This window comes from Emys orbicularis, chromosome 10 (assembly GCF_028017835.1).
Source record: "Emys orbicularis isolate rEmyOrb1 chromosome 10, rEmyOrb1.hap1, whole genome shotgun sequence".
In the NCBI taxonomy this organism is placed as follows: Eukaryota; Metazoa; Chordata; order Testudines; family Emydidae; genus Emys; species Emys orbicularis.
This window is the reverse complement of record NC_088692.1, coordinates 52156186-52179374: the sequence shown is the minus strand read 5'-3', so window position 1 is coordinate 52179374 and position 23189 is coordinate 52156186.

The following is a 23189-nucleotide window of genomic DNA, read 5'->3' as shown; positions in this document are numbered from 1 at the left end:
CTGCACTAAACTGGGGGAGCCTCTCTGTGCTGGGTGGAGGCGGAGGGCACCGGCCATGGTGCACCTCACAAGAATAGCTCCTGTGACTTCCTTCTCCTGTCAGAACTGAGGAAATCCAAAAGCCAGACCTCAGGGACAGGTCCAGAGGCTCCCAAGTCACACACCCGAACCCTCCTCCTTGGTCCCAGACATACATGTCTCCTGGTTCCGACTGGACTCTCCAGGATCTGACAAGGTTCCTGGAGACAAATGGTTTGTTCCTTTGGGAATCTTCCAGCCAACCTGGCCTGGCTTTGGGGCTTCCGAGTCTCACCGGGGCCCATTGGCGACGCTTTCCCAGCTCTGCTGGTAACACCCTGATGAGTTTTGTGCAGTTGTGCCAGCCCAGCCCTCTGCCAGCCTGGGGGAATCCATGTAGTAAGAGTCAGCTGCTTTCTCTCTGGGGCCGGGGCACCCCTGAGTTGGTACACAAAGGGAGGAACGTCCATGGAGGGAACTCTCTCTGTCCGTGTGGAAGATGGGAGTGCTGCACATCCTTTCCCCCCAAGGACCCAGCGCAGAAGGGATTCTATGGGGCGTGGGGTGAGGCTGGGCACCCACCCTTCCCTGCAGTGTCTCCTTGTGTGGCATTTGGGAGTTAGCAGAGGAGAGCTGTGTTAGCTCCTTCTGGCTCCCCTCCTCAGCTGCTAATGACCATGGGGAGGGTCAGCTGCCCATGTGGGGCTCCTGCCCTCACAAAGTTGTCCTTCCCTACAGATCTTCAAGGATCCTTTGGAGGGGGAGGCCCCCAAACCCCTCCACAGTGTCCCAAAGAGCTCCCCCTGGAGGGAGGACTTGGCAGGAAACCCCGCAAAGGGGAAACTGGGAGTTTTCCTGCCTCTCCGGCTCCACAAAAGATACATGCAACCCAACAGGCATCATTGTCTCCATTAAAATCAGTACAAACCCAGCCAGGGGAGGAAGGGGAAGCTTGGGGCTGATTTCAGATTGCAAGTGGAGGGTCAACATTGCCATGCCTGCGATAGCCTGGGGCACTGAATTGCTCTTTAATGTTCATTTTCTAGTGTTTTGTCCACCTGCCTGGCACATTGGCATCCCCGGTGCACTTCAAGCCAGCCAGGCTTCCTAATGGGCACAGAGTGAAGGGACAGGTCCCTCAATCTTGTTATTATTATTGTAGGTACCTGGAAGTACCTAATGGGACCAGAGCCCCATTCTGCAGGGCACTGGATATACCTACAGGGAGCGAGACCCTGCCCCCAGACAGCTTACTCTAAACAGACAAAGCACAGGAGAAAGGAAATAACAGAGAGAGAAGGAATTGAGTCATAGCGATTTTAAGGGACATGCCCTCATTGAATCTGTAGCAGAGATGGGAATTGAGTCTCAGGCCAACCTCTTAACCACTGTGCCATCTTTTCTCGCTGGCACTGCCTTCGCACCCCCACAAAAACCAACCCCCTTTTTAAACATAAATTCTAATTGTATTGAATTCTCTTCCTGTTTTCTGAAAAGCAGCCCCACAGCTCTTCAACCTGGGGGGGTTTTGTCTTGCTGATCCTAGACCGCCACTCCGATACAAGTGACATCTGTGCTCCATTCCCCGAAGGTGTCAGTCATCTGTCCGAGACTTCACTCACCCAAACGCAGGCTGGCAGCGGGCAGCCGGCACATGGGGAGTGGGAATCAGGGAGAGACAAGGAGAAGGAATATTACTTTATTTCCTGTCAGCTCATCAAACGAGCGAGTGAACAACCTGCAGATCTATTATACTTCATGTACATGGAGCAGAGATTAAAAATGATTCATCCCAGACACTGTCTTCAATAACTTCCCCCTGTTGTTGGTTTCAGGGAGGCTTCCAACGTCATGAAGCTCTGACGTGCTTAGCCAATAGCCCTTTAGATTTTTCAAGCCCTCTGATGACATCACAACATTGAGCAATAGCCAAGACAAGTTTCAGAATACGAGGCAGTATGTCTAGTGGTTAGAGCAGTGGAATGGGAATCAAAACCTCTAGATTCTTGCCCTAGCTCAGGAAGAGGAGTGAGACCTAATGATTAGAGCAGTTGGACTGGGAGTCAGAACTGCTGGATTTTAGCCCTAGCTCCAGGAGGGAATGGTGTCTAATGGTTAGAGCAGGGAACTGGAGGTGTGAGGACTCCTAGATTCTTTTCCCAGATCAAGGAGAGGAATGGGTTCTAGTGACTGGAGCAGAGGGATTGGGAATCAAGGCTCCTGGGTTCTAGCCCTAGCTCTGGGAAGAACATTGTCTAGTGATTAAACCAGGGGACTGGGCATCAGGAATTGAGAGTTCTAGCTGTGATTCACGGTGTAACCTAGGACAAATGATTTCACCTCAAAGTCACCAGGTCTCCCTTTCCCATCTGTAGACTGCAGATAATAATACTTTCCCATGTCCACACAGCTGTGAGATCTATGGATGAGAAGCACTTTATAGACATTAGCATCAGCATTCGATAACACCATAACCTATGCTGGAAAAAAACATTGACTTTCTCCTCTTCACCACAGCTTGTGTCTGGAATAATGATCTATTTTTGAATAGAAACCAAACAATGGCTCCTCCATGATTTAGAGGACTGGTAATGGGCTATGGAGCCTTTCACCTATAAATCACTGGTTCAAATCCAGTCCTAATCAGTAGTGCCTGAGCCATGTCTCATTACCAGCTGTGCTTTGTAGCCCACATTAAATTAATTGGCACCATCAGCCAGTTCCTAAAGGACAGATGTTTCCACCACAAATGGCACTAACTGGCCCTGTTGTTGGTAGCATCATCAGAGAAGTCAAAGAGGAGGACTAAATGGGCTGTGGTCCCACATCTAGAGGTGGTTCTCCTAGTCTAGGCTGAGGCTCATTGCTGGACTAGTATGGGAGAAGCTTGCCCTAGGCTGTAGATAAGGAGGAGACTTCAGGTCTCTGGGACTTGTCAACCTAGTACCTTTCACCTGTGTTAAATTTATTCTAAAGAATATGCTTCATCTACAGGAAGAGCGAACTATTTTTTCTTCTTGGCTTCAAAACCTCAGCTTCTTCTTTGATGAGGGAGGATATTTCTGCTTATTTGAAATCCTTTGAAATCAATATAATCATAGAAATGTAGGACTGGAAGTAAACTCAATAGGTCATCTAGTTCAGTCCCCTGCACTGAGGCAGGATTAAGTATTATCTAGACCATCCCTGACAGGTGTTTGTCTAACCTGCTCTAATCTATCGTTAATAATCTCACACTTTCCTATCACATCTGTCTGCGGAGACAGTAATTTAGAATCCCTTCCTTTAGGCATTAGTGTTGGTGTATGCATTTGTCTCTGCCCAGCAACTGGAAAGTTGACTGCATGTGAAAACGTTTTTCATACCTTGTGGAACTTGGGAAGCAGGTTTGAGAAAAAGCTTCCAAATTAAAATGGGCACTTCTGCACCTCCTGCTGGTGCATCCATCTTGCAGAAGTGACAGCAAAACCAGCCTCCCTGTTTAACCCTTGTGTGACATCAGAAAAATCATTCCTCCAAGTCAATGTGAAACCTGGCTTCCTCCACATAATGATCAGCATTCAGGTGACCAGCAGTCAGATCAGCAGTATCACCAGCTCCAAACATTCAAAAGTCCTGAGTCAAATCCTCCAAAAATCACGAGATTGGCTTAATCATGAGATTTTTAAAAAATTTCATGTTGGATTTGTCATTGTCTTCTGGTTTCTGAGACTTTAGGAGGCACCTGCTTCGTGTTTTCAAGTTTTTCTTGGCAACCGTGCAGGGTAGGAACTTTTATTTGGGTGTGTGTGGGGGGGGGGGGAGTAAGCTGAAATTCTCGTGCAATTTCATGCTTCCTGCAGCAGGGACATTAAGAAAATCTCCAAATATTGTTCGCCTCACAATAAAATCCTGACCATTGGCAACATGGTACAAGACACAAGCATATATATTTGTTAACATTTGCTGGGATCAGTTCTGACGTGACAGCAAGGCAAGCCTATTTCTTCGAATGGTAGATTTTTCCAGAAATGTGTTGTTCGGAACAAATCCATCATGAAATCCTGGTCCAGCATCGTTAAAATTCACTTTAAGCAAAAGAACAGCTTTTGTGGCATTTATACTCATTCAGCCTTTCTCTCCATGCTGAAAACTCACTCCAGTGGACTGTTTGTTCCTTGAAAATAGGGAGCAAAGCCTGCTTCATACAGCAATGCTTTCTGAACAACCGGTTTGACTGATGAAGTGAAAAAAAGTTGACATTTCAGATGTCTTGAAAGAAGTTCCTGGGACATCAGGACATCATCTGAAAAACTGGGGCTGTGCTGGTAAAAATGGGACATATGGTCACGCTGTGTAAAGTTCTGCTTTGTGTGAAACGAGGCGTAAAGCAGGATGCATTTGCAGTCTCTTGCACGGGGCTCTTATACTGACAGTCAAGAAGGATTAGCAAGATGGCTGCCAACGCAAGACCTCAGAAAGGATTAACAAGATGGCCGCTTGCCACCACAACTAGTTATAATCAAGGGCTTGGTTTTCAATGAGAAAAGACATTCTGGCCTCGATCCTGAGAGATACTGAGTTCCCTCGACCGGCACTGAAGTTAGTGGGGGGCAAGGGCACTCAGCACCTTGCAGGACTAAGTCTGATGGCAAACATTCAGAACACTGAACAGAGCAATGTAGGGGCTGCATCCTCCACTATTTCCTGAGAGAGGAGATGTGGCAGAACTGAGCTTTGGGGCATGGGGGAGGCACAGGGTCAGAGCTGTGCAAAATGCACTGAAAAAACAGCCCCAGACAGGTGATGCTGAATTCCCATGAATCCTTGGGGGGCTGCCTCTCAGATGCCTTGTCTATGTGTAGAGTACAGGCACTACACATGTAGCTACACACCACAGTGCAAGGCAGGCTGCGTTCACACTCGTCCTTGCAGTGTGTAGCTACACACAGCAGTGAAAAGCTCTGCTGGGGGCAGGCAGAGGGGAAAGACTCTGGCAGCTTCCACCTGCCTCCCATTGCCAGAGCCTTTCCCTGCTGCAGGGAAAGGCTCTGGCAGGGGGACATACACTGCTAAACATAGCTGTGTAAGGCACTGCTTGGGCATGCAGAGAGCCATGTAGGGTATATACCCTGGGGGTTCAGGTGTGTAGGGCATGCTACTGGCCTAAGCCAGGCCTCACCATCTATGCTGCTATTTATACCCATGCTAGCTGAGCGTCCGTACTCTACACATCACTGCAAGTGTAGCTGTACCTTGCGTGTGCCTGAACCCAGAGGTGGAAACATGTGATAGTTTCAATGTGATTTCCACTCACTTTTTCCTGAATCCCAGCAAAGCTTGTCCATTTCGGCTGAGTTTTACTCTCGGTTCTGGGTTCCATTCGAACCCAAACCTCAACGTGAATCTGAGAAGGCGCAAATGCCTGGGAGCTAAGGCCCCAGTTCAGCGATTTGTGTGTCACTCTGCTGAAGTCAAGGAGACCACTCACATACATAGCGCGAGGCCCGTTCTTCAGCACGTGCCAAACTGGGGACTAAAGTCAGAAAAGAAAAGTTTGCTCACCCCGTTTCCCTCCACCCAAAGGACCAAAACTGCTGATGTTCATGCTGCTCTACTGAGAGCCCACCCAAATCTAATCACTTATTATCGTTTATGGGATGACTCTCCCATAGGCTAGCGCAGAGTGGCCTAGTCACATGTGCACAATATACACTCAAAAAATACTTTCCCTGAAAGAAATACTCAGATTAATCTGGCATAACGACCTACTGGGAAACTCACCGAAAATCAATTGCCTCAGATTTGTAATGACATTGCTGATTCCTTGGCATGCTCATAAGTGAGACTAATACAGCAGCATGAAAAACCATATTAAAGACAACCCACTAACACCTCATAGGCCAGGAATTCTGCTGACGCTGCAGGTTTTCTGTATTACTTCACCCGTATTTATTTTTTTTTTTAATACTAGGGACATTTGCATTACAATAGGATTGCTGATCCTTAGGAGCTCATCTGTTCTTGCTGCTTATTCTTCACCTAAAGGCAGAGGGCCAAATTCATCCTGGGGTAGCTCTGGTTAGCATCATTGCTATTTATTATTTGCTTAGCACTGACAACATGCAGTCAGTCCCAGTTTATTTCGTTGACTCACTGCACATGAGCTGCAAGGGACAGGGGAGTTGTATGGCGGGATTTGACTTGAAGAGCGTTAGGTAAGTGGGTTAGCAGATTGGAATTTTGAGGGCATTTCATGCATAGCAGGGGCTCAGAAGACGTCAGGGGGGTGGTGGTGGAAGAAATGGACAAATGACTCATTTGTTACTCGCAGAGTGGAAGTAGGTCAACTGCATTGACTTCAGTGGAGCTCTACCTGGGATGGGGTTGGCCCTGGGTTTGTGATGTCCCACACAGGATTGTGGGTCCATTTGGGAAGAAGAAGCAGGTGAAAGCCTGAGAAGCAACACAGATTCTGGGCCCGACCCCCAGGTGCTGGAAATTGGCATTGACTTTAATGGAGGCTACACTCACTTACACACGGTGAAGATCTAGCCCTGAGTTTCTATGCAAATATCCCTAACAGTCAATAACAAAGGGGGGGGGTAACATCCCAGCCAATAGCTGATACATGGTCACACTTGTTCCCAAACAGATTGTGCTTCATATTTTTCCATATGGTGCCAGTGGAGATGGGATAGAACCAAAACCTTGGATCTGAAGTTTGGCTTCATTTCGGCTTCCCCAGCCCTGTCAAGGGCCATGCAAACATCCTCAGATATGACAAATTTCACATCTGATTCTAGCTCTCAGCTTTGCCCAATTTCCAGACCTCCATGACTTTTAGCTACCTCGTGGGCTCCTTTTATATTAAATGCAGTTAATTCGCTTTGCAGAAAAGTCTGTGCTGTTCTGGCACTTCCACGCCAGCTTTAGCCTCATCCCACAGTGACTGTGTTTGGGAGCAAATTAATAGAACCGGTCAATTAATTGGTTTTGAGTCAATTACCCAGTCAACTGAGCCCATCTTTCCTGTTCACAAATCATTTGTGAACTGCTCTGGATTTCTGTACTGAGTGTACTTATTCTTTAAAAAAAACGAGGAGTACTTGTGGCACCTTACAGACTAAATAAATAAATAAACTAAATAAATTTGTTAGTCTCTAAGGTGCCACAAGTACTCCTTGTTCTTTTTGCTGATACAGACTAACACAGCTACCACTCTGAAACCTACTTATTCTTTGTAAGTTTCTGCTGAGTAGGTTGAATAAACAGGTTTTAGCATATTGAATGTGAACTGTTCACAACCTTTCTTCACTGTATGCTGTATGGTTGGGTATTGTTTCTGTGGCCTGATTGGATGGATGAAACTTTTTAAACAGGAGAATAATGAGTAACAGTTTTTTAAAAAAGCACATGAATACAGGTATTGGTTCAAAACCAGCCACTCCCCCCAAAAAAGATGAATAAATTGATAGCCCTTCTATAGCACTTTTCATCCATTGATCTCAAGACCTTTCAAAAGAAGGTCAGTATCATTATTCCCATTTTACATATGGGGAAACTGAGGCACAGAAGGGCCATGACATGCCTAAATCCAGCAAGCCAATGGCAAAGCTGGGAATAGAATCCAGGTCTCTTTAGTTCTAATCCAGTGCACTACCCACTAGGTAGTACTGCCAATCATTTGCAAATGTTGAAGGGTATGAAATAGAGGCAGACATATGATGAGCGGCTGCGCCTTTTTGTATGGGCATGAATGAGCATGAAGGTGATGAAAATATCCATGAATGTGCATGAGCCGTACAGAGTCACATGCATGGTGACATATGTGGATGGATGTGGCCTGTACCAACCTGCAATAGCCACTGTGTGAGTCAGTCCATGAGCGTGCATGGGAATGAAAATGTTTGTGTGCTGCCATATGCTGGAAAAAACCTCTCACACATTCACCTCTAGTATGAACAAGGTTAAGCTAAAAAGCCGTTCAGTATAGGAGCAAGTGTCCTCCAGCACCGTTCTTGTAGCCATCAGCCAGCCAGCTCTTGCGATTAGCAATCATATTAATTTTCCTTAGATTAGCACCTGTGTGTCCAAAAATATATTATTGGGGGGGGGGGGAATCTCCTCTTTTCTGCTCATACAGCGAAAGGGATTTATGAAAGGGATGTAGCAACAAGCACCAGCAGTGGCTAGGAAATTGTTACTCTAATCTTGCAAGTCACTTTCAGTACTAACTGTAACCTTCTGTCAAATTGGATTACAGACTTTGCTGCACTGGACAAGAGTCACTTTCAGAGAGACACACAATACAGATGGCTTCATAGAAACCTGATCCCGCTTTGTGGATGCCTCTGACTAAAGTTTTCTATCATCTAAATACTTTGAAGTGTATTTAGTCAAGGATAACGTGCTGTGGTGTTACAGAGACATGTTTATAGAGAGAAGTGAGCCCAGACTCAAGCGCGGCCAAGTCTCTAAACAGTGTATGTATATTTTGTTTTTATTCATTGGGCGTACTATAGAATCTTATTTGCTGGGGTTTTCTTTTTCAGTGGGAGAACTTAATAAATCTTTTAAATTATCAGAAAGAAATATACCTTCAACACTTACAAAACACGTGTGTGTTACTTCCCTGGGGTATAAACTAAGGCTGTAAAATTCAATGTTTTCATCCTATAATACAGGAGAATTAAAGTCAGGGAACAAGAAGAACATGGAGATGAAATAGCCCTCTTGCTGAGCATTCCACTGCTAATGTCTACGTGTGGCAGGCTGAGACATCCCAAAACTGAATGATCATAAGAGAGATTTTCACATGTGGTTAGTGGTTTTGGGGTGCCTCCATTCTGGGGTGTACTAACCTAGATATTTTAGAGGCCTGATTTTCAGAAAATGCTGAACCCCCTCCCTCTGCAAACTAGGCCTCTCAAAAGTGTCTCAAAACTGGATACCCCAAAACTGAGGCACCCACAAAATCACTAGTCACTTTTGAAAATCCTGGCCATAGAGCCAAACCTTGAAGTCCTTATTCTGGGGGGAAAAGAAAAGAAAAGAAAAAACCCCTCTCCCAGGAGTAAGGACTGAGTAAAAACAGAGGAAGAAACTCAAAGATTGGCCTTGGGACTATATTATCCTCTTCCTCCAATAGAACGTGATCTCCAAGTGTCAAGGTCAGTCTGTAGGAGGCCAAGAGATGAGGCTGGAATTCAAGAGACTCTTCTGCAAAGATGCCTTTATTTCCTCCTCCTCTTCCTCTCATCTGATGAGGACTGAAATTTCATCTCCTCTCATTATTATCAATGTCTCCAGGTGACCCTAAACGAGATGGTCACTGACTTGATGAAACACACCTGCGATGTGGCACGCCAAGGGGCCAGGGGCGCCAAGAACTTCAATAAAGGACCAGCAGAGACAGATTAAATAACCCAGGAGATGTCAATCTTGCTTTTTTAATAACGTTTTATTGAGTGTTTGAAGAGACAGGGGAGGATGGAAGATGTGGCCCAAGTGGACCCATGGAAAGACCCAAATTGAGTTCTTAAGCTCTTCCCTGAGGGAAATGGCTGGTGTCACTCTAAGTTACTGGAGGACCAGGGATAGCGGCACAGGGGTTTCCATAGCAACAGCAGGGAAGGAGATGCAATAAAACTTTGGAGCAAGAGCAAAAGGAGAAACAGGTCAGAGACTAACTTTCTGTACAGCCTGGCTGGCGCCAGCCCTTGGAGCAGACTCAGGGGCCCTGCCCTCTTCCTGCCCCCTGGTCCCATCGCCATGGAAACCACAGACTGGCTGCAGCCTGACTCTGGACACCGACACAAAGTATGGGAAACAACTGTCTCAGAGACTCAATATTGCTGGACTCAGCTAGTTCTACTGTTTAATTCTTAATGCTCATGACAGGAAGAGGCCAGTAGCAATGGCAAGTGTCAGTCAAAGTTCCCAGAGCCCCTCAGTCTTAACTGCAGCAGCCCCTGCCATTTCAGAACTGGGCTCCATCCACATGTCTCATTCCTGACCTGCCGCATCTCCTCATCTTTCAGGGATCTCTCTCTCTCTCCCCCACAGCTTGGGCAATGGGCCTTACTTCCAGCTTGCAACATCTCCTGGTCCAGTCCAGTCCCTAGGTCCCCACAATGCTCCGCAATGAACTGCTTTCCTGCCCTACAATACCCCCTGTTATTTCAGTCCTGGGTCCTCTCACAGCTCTGCCACTAAGCCTTGATCCAGGCCTACTCCACCGTCTGTTACTCCAGACCTGGCCTTTTTTAACTTCATCCTGAGGCTGAGATGCCCCAGTATGCATTGTGGAATTGGGAAAGATCGTTGCCCAACAAAAAGCAGGGTACCGACAACAGCCAGCTAAGGGATCAGAAAAGGGCAACAAAAATGATTAGGGGTATGGAACGGCTTCTGTATGAGGAGAGATTAATAAGACTAGGACTTTTCAGCTTGGAAAAGAGATGACTAAGGAGGGATATGATTGAGGTCTATAAAATCATGACTGGTGTGGAGAAAGTAAATAAGGATGTGTTATTTAGTCCTTCTCATAACACACGAACTAGGGGTCATCAAATGAAATTAATAGGCAGCAGGTTTAAAACAAACAAAAGGAAATATTTCTTCACACAACGCACAGTCAACCTGTGGAATCCTTTGCCAGAGGATGTTGTGAAGGCCAAGGCTACAACAGGGTTCAAAAAAGAACTAGATAAATTCATGGAGGATAGGTCCATCAATGGCTATTAGCCAGCATTGGCAGGAATGGTATCCCTAGCCTCTGTTTGCCAGAAGTTGGGAATGGGCGACAGGGGATGGATCACTTTGATGATTACCTGTTCCGTTCATTCCCTCTGGGGCATCTGGCATTGGCCACTGTCGGAAGATGGGATATTGGACTAGATGGACCTTTGGTCTGACCCAGTATGTCCGTTCTTATGTTCTTATGATGGGCAGCCAAGGATCTGAATAAGCACAACAGCAGATATATGATGGAACATCTGCTTGGCCCAACACAGCTGATGCCTCTGGTCTTTGCAAAGCCATGATCCAAATTGCCCATCCCTGCCTAGTGCATTAACGTCTTACTGTGCTATCTCTTCCCCTCCCCGTCCTTATTATGCAGCAGAACCTGGATCATCAGACAGCCCCACGGGAAGCAGTTTGGACAGTGGAGGGAACTTTCCCAGTAATTAAGCCAACAAGACGCCAAGGGAGGTGACCCGGTGTTTCAGATGCTGGGCAGTTCTGGGTAATTGAGATGCAGATCATTGTGGGGCTCTGCAGTAGGCTTGATTTATTTTCTTAAGCCTCATGCTTTTTAAATCTTATTTCATGAGTATTACCTCACAGCAGAGCACAATTAGCAATATATTAGCAATAAAAAGGCATCCGGAGCCAGAAATATTGCAGTTATTATCTTTAATAGCGCATATGTTGGCTGGACGGATGACACATGCCTTAACTATAACCCTCGCTTGCCCTTTGACCCTCCCCTAATTGCCAAGTGCCATGCCCTCCCGGCCTCTGGGGAAGCGAGCTCCTCAGAGCCATCTGACCTTCCATGTGACACTGCAGCCACAGCCAGCCCTCCTGTAAGTAGCAGCTAATCCTCCGTCTCAATAGCTTTTATCCAGTGCCGCAGTAGAGCTGACACTAATCCCAGCCACGTTTAACCATTTATATTGATTACCCTGTCATCTCATTTGAATAATTAAAACCAGATGGAGTCCTTTTATGTGTTTAAAGAACAGCACCAGGAGCATCCTCGGAGCTGTGTGCTTTGCGTAGTTCACCTAGGCAGGGACTGGGTTATTCAAATAGGTATCTTGAATTTTCTTTTGAAAGATGACTCTCTAGATATCACTTTGGGGAGCTGGTCTGTACACACCCCTTCGCGCCCTCACCTTCAGGGAGCAAAATCACCCTAGATTGGTTCATAGAGATGCTATTGCATGCACGTAGAGACCTGGACATTTGGAACCTTAAAAATGCTTGAGGTTCAGTTCGAAATTCAGGCAAAGGTTCAGGTTCGGTCTTATCTGAGCAGGTTTGGCCCCATCTAGTTACAGCCTCCTCTAAAATCAGTCAGGCCTTATTTACACCAGTGTAAGTGAGGGGAAATCAGGAATCACTCAGCTGAAGATCAGAGAGTTTCACCAGTGGAAAACTGTGTAAGCAGGAGGAGAATCACACTGCTTTCATTAGTCCATCCCTTCTTACATTTGGACCTCTTGGTACCAGTGATCTCTGTCGCAGGCATACCAATGTTTTCATACCACGGGCTATTGGAACCTGTATGGCAGCTATTCACTATTCCAGGTGCTGCCTTTTCCATCAGAGCTGGGCCTTCCCAGCCCGTAACCACTGACTAACCACTGTGGCGGAAATGCATGTGTTAATGGGAGCAGGGGCAGAATGACTGACATATGGGGTTTGTCTGTCTTGTTGAGGTTTCTGTTATAGACACAATCACATGCTGACATGGCAGCACATATCCTGGCCCGGGCCCATGGGTTCGAGTGCCACCACCTAGAGCGCAGCAGCAGGATGTTAGCTGTGCCACCATGGGCTGTGATTTTAATCACATCTCGGAAGCTAAGCAGCCTACAGCCTGCTCTTGCACTTGGAAGGGTGACCGTCAAGGAAAAGCCAAGTGCTGAGTCAGTACTGAACCCGTGTGCCAGCTGCTGCTAGAGGTGCCATCTTTGTGCAGAGAGGGGAAAGCAAGATCTTGGCCACATGTAGCCATGAAATACCCCCACAGCGCACTTTTCATAAGAGCAGGGGGGTTAGCGTGGGCACCCTGATTAAATGCCAGTTTGGGTGCCTATTCTCCTGACCCAGATGTGCTGAACTGCACTGGGAGTCGGGGGAGGGGGGAAGAACGTTCACCAGCTGCTGTTTCATGCCCCCAGACCTCCTGCTACAGGCATCTTTTGGTTCCAAAAAGTTTGGCATTCTTCTTATTGTTTGTATTACAGTAGCACCTAGAGGCCACAGCCACAATCAAGGTTCTGTTGTGCTACTTCAGACACATAATGAGAGATGGTACCTGTGCCCAGAGAGCCAGATAGACAAAGGGAGGGGGGGAACAGAGGCACAGGTTGAGTAAGTGACTTGCCCAAGGTCACACACCTGGTCAGTGGCAACGCCAGGAATAGAACCCAGCTCTCCAGGGTGCCAACTGCTTGCAGCACACCGTCCCAGCTACCAAATATGCCAAAGCCCTTTCCCCCAGCTCACTTCCATTAGAGCACAAGAAGCGAATACAGAAGCAGCGGTTTGGTGGGCTGGGATGAGCCCTTTGGAGAATTCCACCTCCTTCACGAGCTCAGCCTAATGAGCGACTTGTTAAGCACACTAGGAAAGGCATGAAAATCACTGGCTGTAAACAAGCCTCATCCTGAGCACATTCCTGTCCAAGTGCCACAGCAGAGAGAGCAGCGAATCCTCCAGTGGCCCCGAGTGCAAGCAGCTCAGTGCCTGGGTTGATTAGCATTACTGCTCCTTCGTTAGGTTCTGGTGCCACTCCAGGAAGATTAAAGGAGGTGGGAAGCCAGGGTTTAGGGTTTACATTCAGGGCACGGCAGCTGCATGAGAACACAGTTGGGGGAAAGGCACTCCTGGGGAATCCCACCTGGGGCCCAAATACAGGGTCCTCTCCCATCCTGAAGTGGGAGGAGAGGGCCTCAGGCTATTGGTGCTGGAAAGTGCCCCATGGGAGAGAGAACTATAGCAACGGGGGGCCGAATCCTACACTTCTTATTCAGTCCTGTCTCAGGCCTTGATTCCCACTTGCTTCAAAGGCTTTACCTGAGGAGCCTGATCCCTTTCCCCGTGAGAGTGAGATATAAGTGACTCCCACTGGCTTCCACTGAGCCTGCTGAGGGAGAACTGGGTCTCAGAACTTGGCTCTCAGGGAGTTTTGTCAGCGAGAAAGAGCACCAGAAGCGAGTGAAAGAGAGAGAATGGGCCTGATCCAGACCCTCCTCTCTCTTACACTGGTGTAAATCCAGGGAAATGAATTACACCAGTGTCAAAATGGTGCAAGTGAAAAGAATCAGACCTAGAGAGGCTACAGAGAGAGACACACACGCAGTAGGGTACCCCATTATGGGCTATCGCTGGGCCCTCTGACAGCATGAATGTTCTTATTTATACGGGAATAATTGCTGCCTTACACTGATGGCATTGCTTATATAAACAGCACTAAACCCGCCAGCCAGACGCCAAACTGATAAATGGTATCCCATAAATTAATCCAGTGCCAACAATGGAGGGGACCAAAGCCGACTCGAGGAGGGAGGGGAGCAACTGCGAGAGATGCACAGCGCAGAGCCAGAGCCAAACCCGGAAGGAAAACACGCAAAGAGAAAGCGAGGGAGTGAAAAAGAGGGGAGGAAGGAATACATGAAGTTCTAAGGTATCATGCAAAGGTGGTGGGATGGGAGAGGGACACGAGGACCTGGAACACAGTAGCCTCTCCATTATTGTAGCAGAGGGGACACTTCATCCCACACAGGGCCTGATCCATGGCCCATTGGTAATGTGTCAGACTCCCATTGACTTCGGTGGGTTTAGGACCCAACCTATAGATTTGCACAGATACTGGAAGTGCAGCAGAGATGCTAGAACCCATGACGTGCTGGGGGCAGCGCCCTGCTGATAATGCACTGTGCTGCCCCATGGGGGAATCCAGCATCCCAGACCGGAGCTCCCAGGCTAACAGGGGCTGGGGGCACTGCAGAGGCGGGGGGGGGCACTCGTCCCTGGAGCTACCTCCTCTGGCCAGCTCAGGCACAGCATCCCAGGAGAGCCCCAGCCCTCCTCTCTGCAGTGCCAGCAAGGGAGTCAGGGTGCTGGGTTCTCTCTAGTTCTTAGACAGGAGGCAGAGTTGGGCTTAGCAAGCAATGACTTATTAACATTGTATTGCAGTAGCAGGAGGGAGGGTTGTTGGGGAACTGAGGCGCAGAGAATGGAAGCCACTTGCCCAAGGTCACAGAGTCTGGGCAGGGCAGAAGCTGAACCCAGGTCTCACGAGTCCCAGTCCAGCATCCTAACCACAAGACCACCTGGTCCCCTGACATGCCCTCCTGGCAAAGCAGATCAACCAGAGCTGGATATGGGAGGAGCCAAGGTTTGCTCTGAGCCAGGATGCTGCACAGAATCCCACTAGGCCTCATTCCCCTCATGCCTGACTCTAGAAGGAAGGTTAGTCCATACCCAGTGCTGTCTGGGTCCTGGATTTCCTCACACTGCTCCACCAGCAAGCTCCCCAGCCCTGGAGCTACCTCTCCCCTGCAGGCAGTGGACAACCTGGGCTTAAAATCCACATCATACTGGCTTGTTGATGCCAGGGGTCCTTTCCCTCTACATAAGCCCCCTCTTCCCCCCCCCCCCCTCCCCCCTCCAGAGCTGCAGTCTCTGGGCTCACTCCATAGTCCGTGTGGTGCGCGGTGCCTGATGAGGGGTATGCAGTGGAATTAACAAGGCTTGGGATACTGATCCAAACAGCTCTGCGCCTTACCCTGGCTGCCAGGAAGTAAAGAACTTTTCCGTTCCAGTTTAATACAATCCCACCGAACTCCAGAATACACGAACCCAACGCCTTTAATTAAAAGCAAAATCCTTTCCAGGTTTCCTGCCCTCCTCCTCAGCAGGGTATTTTTAGTAGAAGAGCTGTCGCACCGAAGCGGGGGTGTGGGAACCAGGTTATACAAGCAATTTACTGAGCGCTGAGAGACTTGCATCCTAAAAACAAATGACTTGGTGCTGGGTCATAAATTAAAATAAGCAGAACAGGCCAAACTCCAAAACTAACATTGCGAGGCCAGCAAATGGGAACAGAAAGCCGCTGCTCTCAGAACATGCAGCCACGTGTCAGGCTGGGGCCCAAATTCAGGAGGGATGTATAAGGTGGTGTAATTCATACCCCCTTCCCTTGTGCTCCCTTTGGCTGTGGACTCTCTGCTCCACCTGAGCTGGCACAAAGCAGGTGTGAAGCCCACCCAGGGAAGGCCCCCAGTGTAGGGGGATGACCTGGCTGGTGCAGAGCTGTTATCGTCAGTTGGAGCCCTTGGTGCAGGGAGTGTGCCAGCTGCCTATCAGGGACAGCCCATGGGAGAGGAGGAATGGGGCTGGGAAATTCTCCTGCCCCTGCTGCTATTCCCAGCCAGCTAAATGGCCCACTGGAGCTATGGCAGTCTGGATGCATGTCAGGGCACCCCAGAGGCTGCTTTAGCCTGGGCTGAAAGCTGAACTGGCCCCTGGCAGGCCCAGAATCAGAGAGGCACGTTGCCATCTCTTGGTCTATGTGCTAGGCTCCCTCCCCGAGACCCACTTACACCTGTTCCACCAATGTGGACGGGAGACTAGGTGAGTGTAATTTACATGCCAAGGAGCTAGAAGAAGGTGAAAGTTAAAGCAGGGTGGGATGTGAGCGATACATGTGGCTATGGTGGGTATAAACAGCTGCGAGGGAGCGTGTGGGGCTCGAACTCACATCGCCGTCACAACACCTCGGAACTGGGCCCCGCGCCCCGCTCTGGAAAAACTTCCCTTCCAGCTCTTCAAATCTTCCCCTTGCCATCTGCCCAATATGTGTCGTCTCGACAGCTCACCCAGGAACGGGCCCACGCCACCTTTATCCTTGGAATGCTCCTCCAATGACTCTCTCAGCATTTCAGCAGCCAGGACAAAAATCTCTCACCTAGGGCCAAATTCTGCTTTCCATCAACTCTGGTGTAAATCTGGAGCAACTCCACTTAAATCAATGGTGTTACTCCACAGTAAAGAAGAAGAGAATTTGACCCCCCTCCCCATTTCCTCCATGGGTTTATTTCCACCCTCCCCTCCCCCACAAACCTCTTCCTTCTCCCCAGCTCATTCTCTATCCTGGGTGATGCAGTATTTTCTGGACACTCTCCTGATTTCTCTAGAGTCATTCAAGATCCTTCTCCCATGATGCTCTGCTGTGGGTCCCTGAGCACTGCAGAGCTGTGAAGATTTGGGGGCATGCTGGAGGAGAGGCAGGGGTAGGTGAGCTGTATTGAAAACTCTGTTAAAATTATAAGTTTCACTTCAAATTCTCAGGGAGTTTCCTGGTCCCGCTTGCAGGCTAGGGGCCTCTGTGGGGAAGCGTGCAATCAGGGTCTTCAGCAATCAATCTGTAAAGAGCCAGCCTAGAGCAAGGTGGGCTGAGTTCTGCCTCTCTGACTTTGGGAGCAGCCTACTTTGTCTCTCTCTGGTTTGGGTTCTTCTGTGTTAGGGATTTGGATTGTAAGAAAATAGTGTTATGTTATAACCTTCCAAAAAGAGCATTTCATGTTTTTATCTAACTGCTCTGTTTGTGTGCCATCAACGTAAAACACACACTGGCCAGTCCCCACTATAGAGAGGCCATGGGTCTGGAGTAGCAGTCACAGCCTCTACTGCCTTGAGAAAGGCTTTATGCCAAGGCCAGGATCTGCACCATGTTGCACATGTAAAGAGAGCCCGATATACATTCAAACCATGCGCCAAAAAGCTAACTTCCCACAGATATCTGAAAGCAGCTCTCAACAGGGAGCTCTTAACAGCGCCTGAGACTAGCGGGCCTGCTCTGGACAGCTCAGACACTAGGACAGCGTTCCACAAGGTCTCCTACCTACATGTCTGTGGAATTACTGGCCACTGTAATCCTCTGGCTGTTTGCAGAATGAGGCCAGTGACAGGGGAAATTTGTAGGTGTTCCCAATTAGGAACACCACCAAAGCACTCCCGTTTGAACTGGGCCCTTCCCCACAATCACAAAGCTACTGCCTGAGGGCTGGATACAGTCAGCTTGTGGCTGTGCTAGACAGTCTGTTCTTGGAGTGCTGTAAAGGAAATGCACAGGAGAGGAGGGAGGCCAGTCTAGCCAGTGCACAGGGCACATGAGCAGAGGGATTAGCTTCCTGACTGTCCAACAGATCAGTCTGCCAGGGACACTGCTCCCACCACCGGACTCGCTAACCCTCTGTTGGATTTGGAGAATCAGGTGCCTCAGCTACAGGCAGCCATACTAAATCCCACTTAACCCTTATACAGCACCTGCATCTGTAAACATCCTCCCAACACCCTCACCAGGGAGGAACTACTAGCTTTATTTTACAGATGGGGAAACCGAGGCACGTTGTGATTAAGTGACCTGCCTACTAGCGTCAGAGCTGTAGTAAGAACTCAGGAGTTACTATTCCCTGTCCTGTCCTACTAGACCTTTTCGTAGGCTGCCTGACAGCAGAGTATTCCCCAAACCCCAACAGACACGCCCAGGTACCAACCACATTCCACAGCCCAGATCAATTTCCTGATGTTATGCCCAGGAGAACAGGGACTGGGCCTGAACCACAAAGTCTGGGTCCGGATCCATGCCATCCCTGAGTTTAGGAGTGTCTGGCTCCAGGGTTACACTCTCAGCACATCTCTAAGGAGAGCCAGGCCACATTTCCGCTGTCCAAGACATAGACAATCCCAACAACATCCCATAAGAGTTTCCTGGTGCACAGCCGCACATTTCCCATCTGTGCTGAGTGCCCCTGAGTCACCACACACAACATTGTTGTTAGCCCAGCGCAAAGAACGTCAATCTGGCCATACATACGTTCCCTCGGAGAAGCACCTTTGCCTCGGTAATTCCTGAATCTATTGCTGCTCCTAGATCCCCTGGTGCTCTGAGGTGTCCTTCACCATCTTTGGCTGGTCTGGAGATTTCAGTCTTTCCTGCCCGAGGTAGGGCTTCCAAAATCATCCTTCATCCCTCCAGGCTGGGCTAATTATAGACTCAGAGACATGGAGGTTGGAAAGGACCTTGAGAGGTCATCTAGGCCAGCCCGCTGCACTGAGGCAGGGCCAGGTAAACCAGTGATAGATCACCAGTGATAGGTGTTTGTCCAACCTGTTCTTTAAAACCTCCAGTGATGGGGATTCCACACCCTCCCAGGGAAGCCAGTCACGCTGCGTAAAGCTACCTTTAAAGTCAGTTTGGAAGCTCTAGGCAGGGCTGAATGTGGCTACTCACCTATGAAGGCAGGACTGATACATATCACCTGAGTACCATATTCTGCTTCTGGGAGCAATGGAGGTGTTCGTTAGCAGATCATAGCACTGGAGTGGTCGTGAAGAGACCTGGGTTCTATTCCCAGCTCTGCCACTGTCCTGCTGGGTGACCTTGGGCAAGTCACTTCCTCACACTGTGCCTCAGTTTCCCCTCCCACCCATGGTCTGTTTAGATTGCAAACTCTTTAGGGAAGAAACTGACTCTTATTCCGTGTGTGCATCCAGCACTGAGCACAGTGGGGTTCTGATATCAGTTGGGCTGGCTAGCTCCACTGTAATACAAACAATAATCATAATACTCTAAAAAGTAACGAGGAAAAACTGAGCAAAGGAAAAATTCAGCTGGATAGCAAGGAAACGGCCCTGTAGTGAGCCGGTGTGTCACCCCTCCGTCCCGCATAGGGCCGAACTTCCCCTAACCCCAACGTGGGCGGAGCCACCGGGTCCGGCGCCCGCCCCTCCGAGGTCACGGCCCCGACCCGGAAGTATAAAAGCCCGCCGGCAAAGCTCAGTGGAACCCAGGCCGGCAGAGAGAGCAGACGTCCCGGGCCGAGCTCCCGCTTGGGAGACAGCCGCAGGCCGCCTGCTACCCCACCGCGCTGGTCGAGCCTACCTCTTGCCAGGTACCCCAAGGAGGACTGGCCAAGCCTGCCCCGGACCAGCTACCCCGAGGAGGACTGGCCAAGCCTGCCCCGGACCAACTACCCCGAGGAGGACTGGACAAGCCTGCACCGGGCCAGCTACCCTGGTGGAGAGCTGCCGGACTGGCCCCCAAGCCCCGCACCCGAGGAACCGATGCTGCTGGACTGGCCCGAACCCGGCGTCGCCAACGAGGTAGGCCCCGAGGGGGGACACGGAAGTAGCCCGGGGGTAGCCGACCCCGGTCAGGCTGCAGAGACCTGTGAGCCGATGTCAGTGTGTTTCGGTCAGGACACTCCACTGACCAGCAGCGGCAGTAACCGCTGCTAGGGCCCCGGGCTGGAACGCAGTGGAGTGGGTGGGCCTGCGTCCCCCCTGCCACCCCCACTCACGGGTGGCAGGCTTCCCCCTCACCCAATGCTCAGGTAGGAACCTGGGCCTGCTTAAACTGTTGATCAGTGCTCAAACCCCTGCCCCAAAGGGCCCGAGCTGTGACTGTTTGTGCCCCGCCCTGATCCAGGGCCTGGGCTACTTAACTGCTTGTCTGCTCAGCCCCTGCCCCAGAGGGCCTGAGCTCCTTGACTGATTGCTCGCTCAGCCCTGCCCCAAAGGGCCTGAGCTGGGACTGTTTGTGCCCCGCCCTGCTCCAGGGCCTGGGCCTCAGGACTAACTGTCTGTTGGCTCAGCCCCTGCCTGAGGGCCTGAGCCCAGAACTAACTGTTTGTCCGCTCAGCCCCTGCCTGAGGGCCTGAGCCCAGAACTAACTGTTTGTCGCTCAGCCCCTGCGTAAAGGGGCCTGAGCTTTGACTGTCTGTGCTATAGTGAGCCGGTGTGGCGCCCCTCTGTCCCGGAGGGTAGAGCCCCGGCGCAACCCTACTACAGGCCCTGATTCTGAGATGTGTTAAACTGTGGAGACCCATTGCTTGAGTCATGTAAAACTGGAGAAAACCCCTGATCCCACCAGGTCATTTCCACCTCCATTCCTCTGACTTTCCGGCATGCCTCCCCTCTGGTAATAAACTAATGGCCTAAAATTCATCTCTCTCAGGTGATGGTGTTTACTCCCTGCAGAGCTAGCGATGGACTCCTGTTTCACTCCCCAAACTGCATCCCGGCTAACTAGAACACTCTAAATAGTCACAGACAGAGATGGGCATCTTAACTCGAGTGGCATGTTATCCACTGCCATTCAAAGGTAGTAAAATAGTCTTGGCGCGGTGCTGGTTATACAATATTGTCATCATACGTGGATGAATTAGCTTTACAAGAAGAGGCATAGATTAAGATGTCAAATGAAAATGAACTATGGGCAGATTTAGATGGAAATGCAATGGCCAATGACAAAAACACAACCCAAGCTGCTCAGGAGGCCAGGAACAGTAGGACCTGAATCACTGATCTTCATCTAACGTAATGCAGAAATGTTGTGGTATGTACAGCAAAAATATTCACAAATGGCCTGATTCTTTTCTTCCTTATGCAGGTTAAATCCAGAGCAGCTCCACAGAAGTTATACAGCATACAGGTTGGTGTGAGAGGAGAATGAGCTCCAAAGTTGTGTTTATACACTCATGTGCAACAACCCACTTTTACAGGGGGGTCAAATGCTGCTGTTGGTCAAAGCTCCCTTTGCAGACAAGGGAGGAGGGGCTAAGTCTCTGTGCGTTTTCTGTTCTGCATGATTTTCTTGCCCAGCTGTGATCTTCTCCTGTGCCATCTGTGGCTCTCTGGCAAACAGGGCAGATGAATACGTTTCGGACAGGGAGCGGCTGCCTCCGGAACGGGTACATTTTCATTAGGGGCCACTAATGAATCCTCACCTGCACATGTAGTGATAAATCTCATCTCTACAGTACATTTACGGAGCCCTCTAGGGAGACATCAAGTCATTCATGGCCCTTTGTCCTCTGCTGTCTGTACCTATCCTATATATCAGAGAAGGATTTCGCAGACACCATAAATGGCCTGCGTGTAGCAATCTGCACCAGCAGACCCAGAGATGCCTGTGTTACTCCTTTCTGTATCCTGGTCCATCTGAGTTAGCCCGAGGGTGAGAAAGCAAATGAATCACTGTCTTACATTAGCAGCTCCTATCGTTTTTACTAGCGATGAGCTTGGGAAAAGTTGTGAATGCTGCTGAAGCTCCATTTCCAAAATGGAACTCAAATGAAATTTTGGAGCTTCTGTGGTTTTCATCTAGCTATTCATATTGTTGTGAACCTCGGCACCTCGGATTTCAGCCCCAAACCAGAACTTCCAAAGTCGCTCCAATTCGCCAATGAAATCTGGCTGGGACTGGTACCAGAAGCACCAGAAATCTCACAAGGAAGCTTCTTCTTTCAGATCTCTAGCCCAATTTTGCAACCTCAGAATGGTTCAGATATTTAACAGGGATGCATCTAAATTTTTGGATGCTGATCCAAACTACCTCTGCAACCCTTCTGAGGCTCCCCCATCTGTGTTCCTTACCAATGGCCAACGCACATACAGATCTCCATCGAGAGACGCCCGCATACACAAGCCACACACGCATGCAGACACACTTGTGACTATACGTACAGGCCAACACGCTTCTTGATGTCAGCCACCAGATTGACGTTAGTGCCTCTTCAAGCAGTTTTATGAGAACAACTGTTCCACCTATAAAACTCACAGCCAGGAGCGTGAGCTGCGAAGGAAGGATCTTGATTGCATCTATCTGCTAAGAGACTCTCCCTCTTCCAGCCCGACAGCACAAGACGCTCAGCTTTCCTCCACCTTGTTCAGGGAGGGCTGTCAGAGGAGTAGCAGTGACTCAGGCAATGGTGGTTTCGAGGAGCAATTCAAAATTGCCGAGGGCTGAAAAAAAAGCACAAAGCAACTCGAGCAGGGGGCCAGGATCTGGCCCACAAATGGTGAGAGCATGTGCAAAATAGGCTAGTGCCCACTTGGGAAGGCACAGTCAGCTGTGCATGCAACAGAGGCCAGAAGTGAACGTTTGGCCCAAACGGCTTTATACCAAGGGGGAGAGGAAGCTGTGAGGGGAATCTCCCCTGGTGCCTGGTGGGAGCCTTGGATGAACTCTGTCTGCAAGGGATGCCCTGTGTTATTGGCGGGCGCCCTCTATTCCAGTGCATGGAGAGCAAGGCAGACAATATGGCGGCGCTCCACCCTGCAGAGTTGTCGAGCTGCCACTGCCATACTTTACTGCCATGAGGAGAGTTTCTTCTTCCCCATCCCTCCCTCGCTCCTTTCCTGAGACACCTGGAGAAATGCCAGTTCGGTGGAAATGCTGCTTTGAGCCGGACGAACCCAGGCTGGCTGTATGGCTGCAGGGTGGCCACCTTGAAAAGTTTTCCCTTCCAAGCAAACACACCGTGTCAGCACGCGGTATCCTTCCATCGTGACTTAACTCCATTGGGCAACATCCATGGTGGTTTTTAATCAGCAGCCACTGAGGATCTAGCCTCATGACACCCTGCCACTGCACTGGGTTT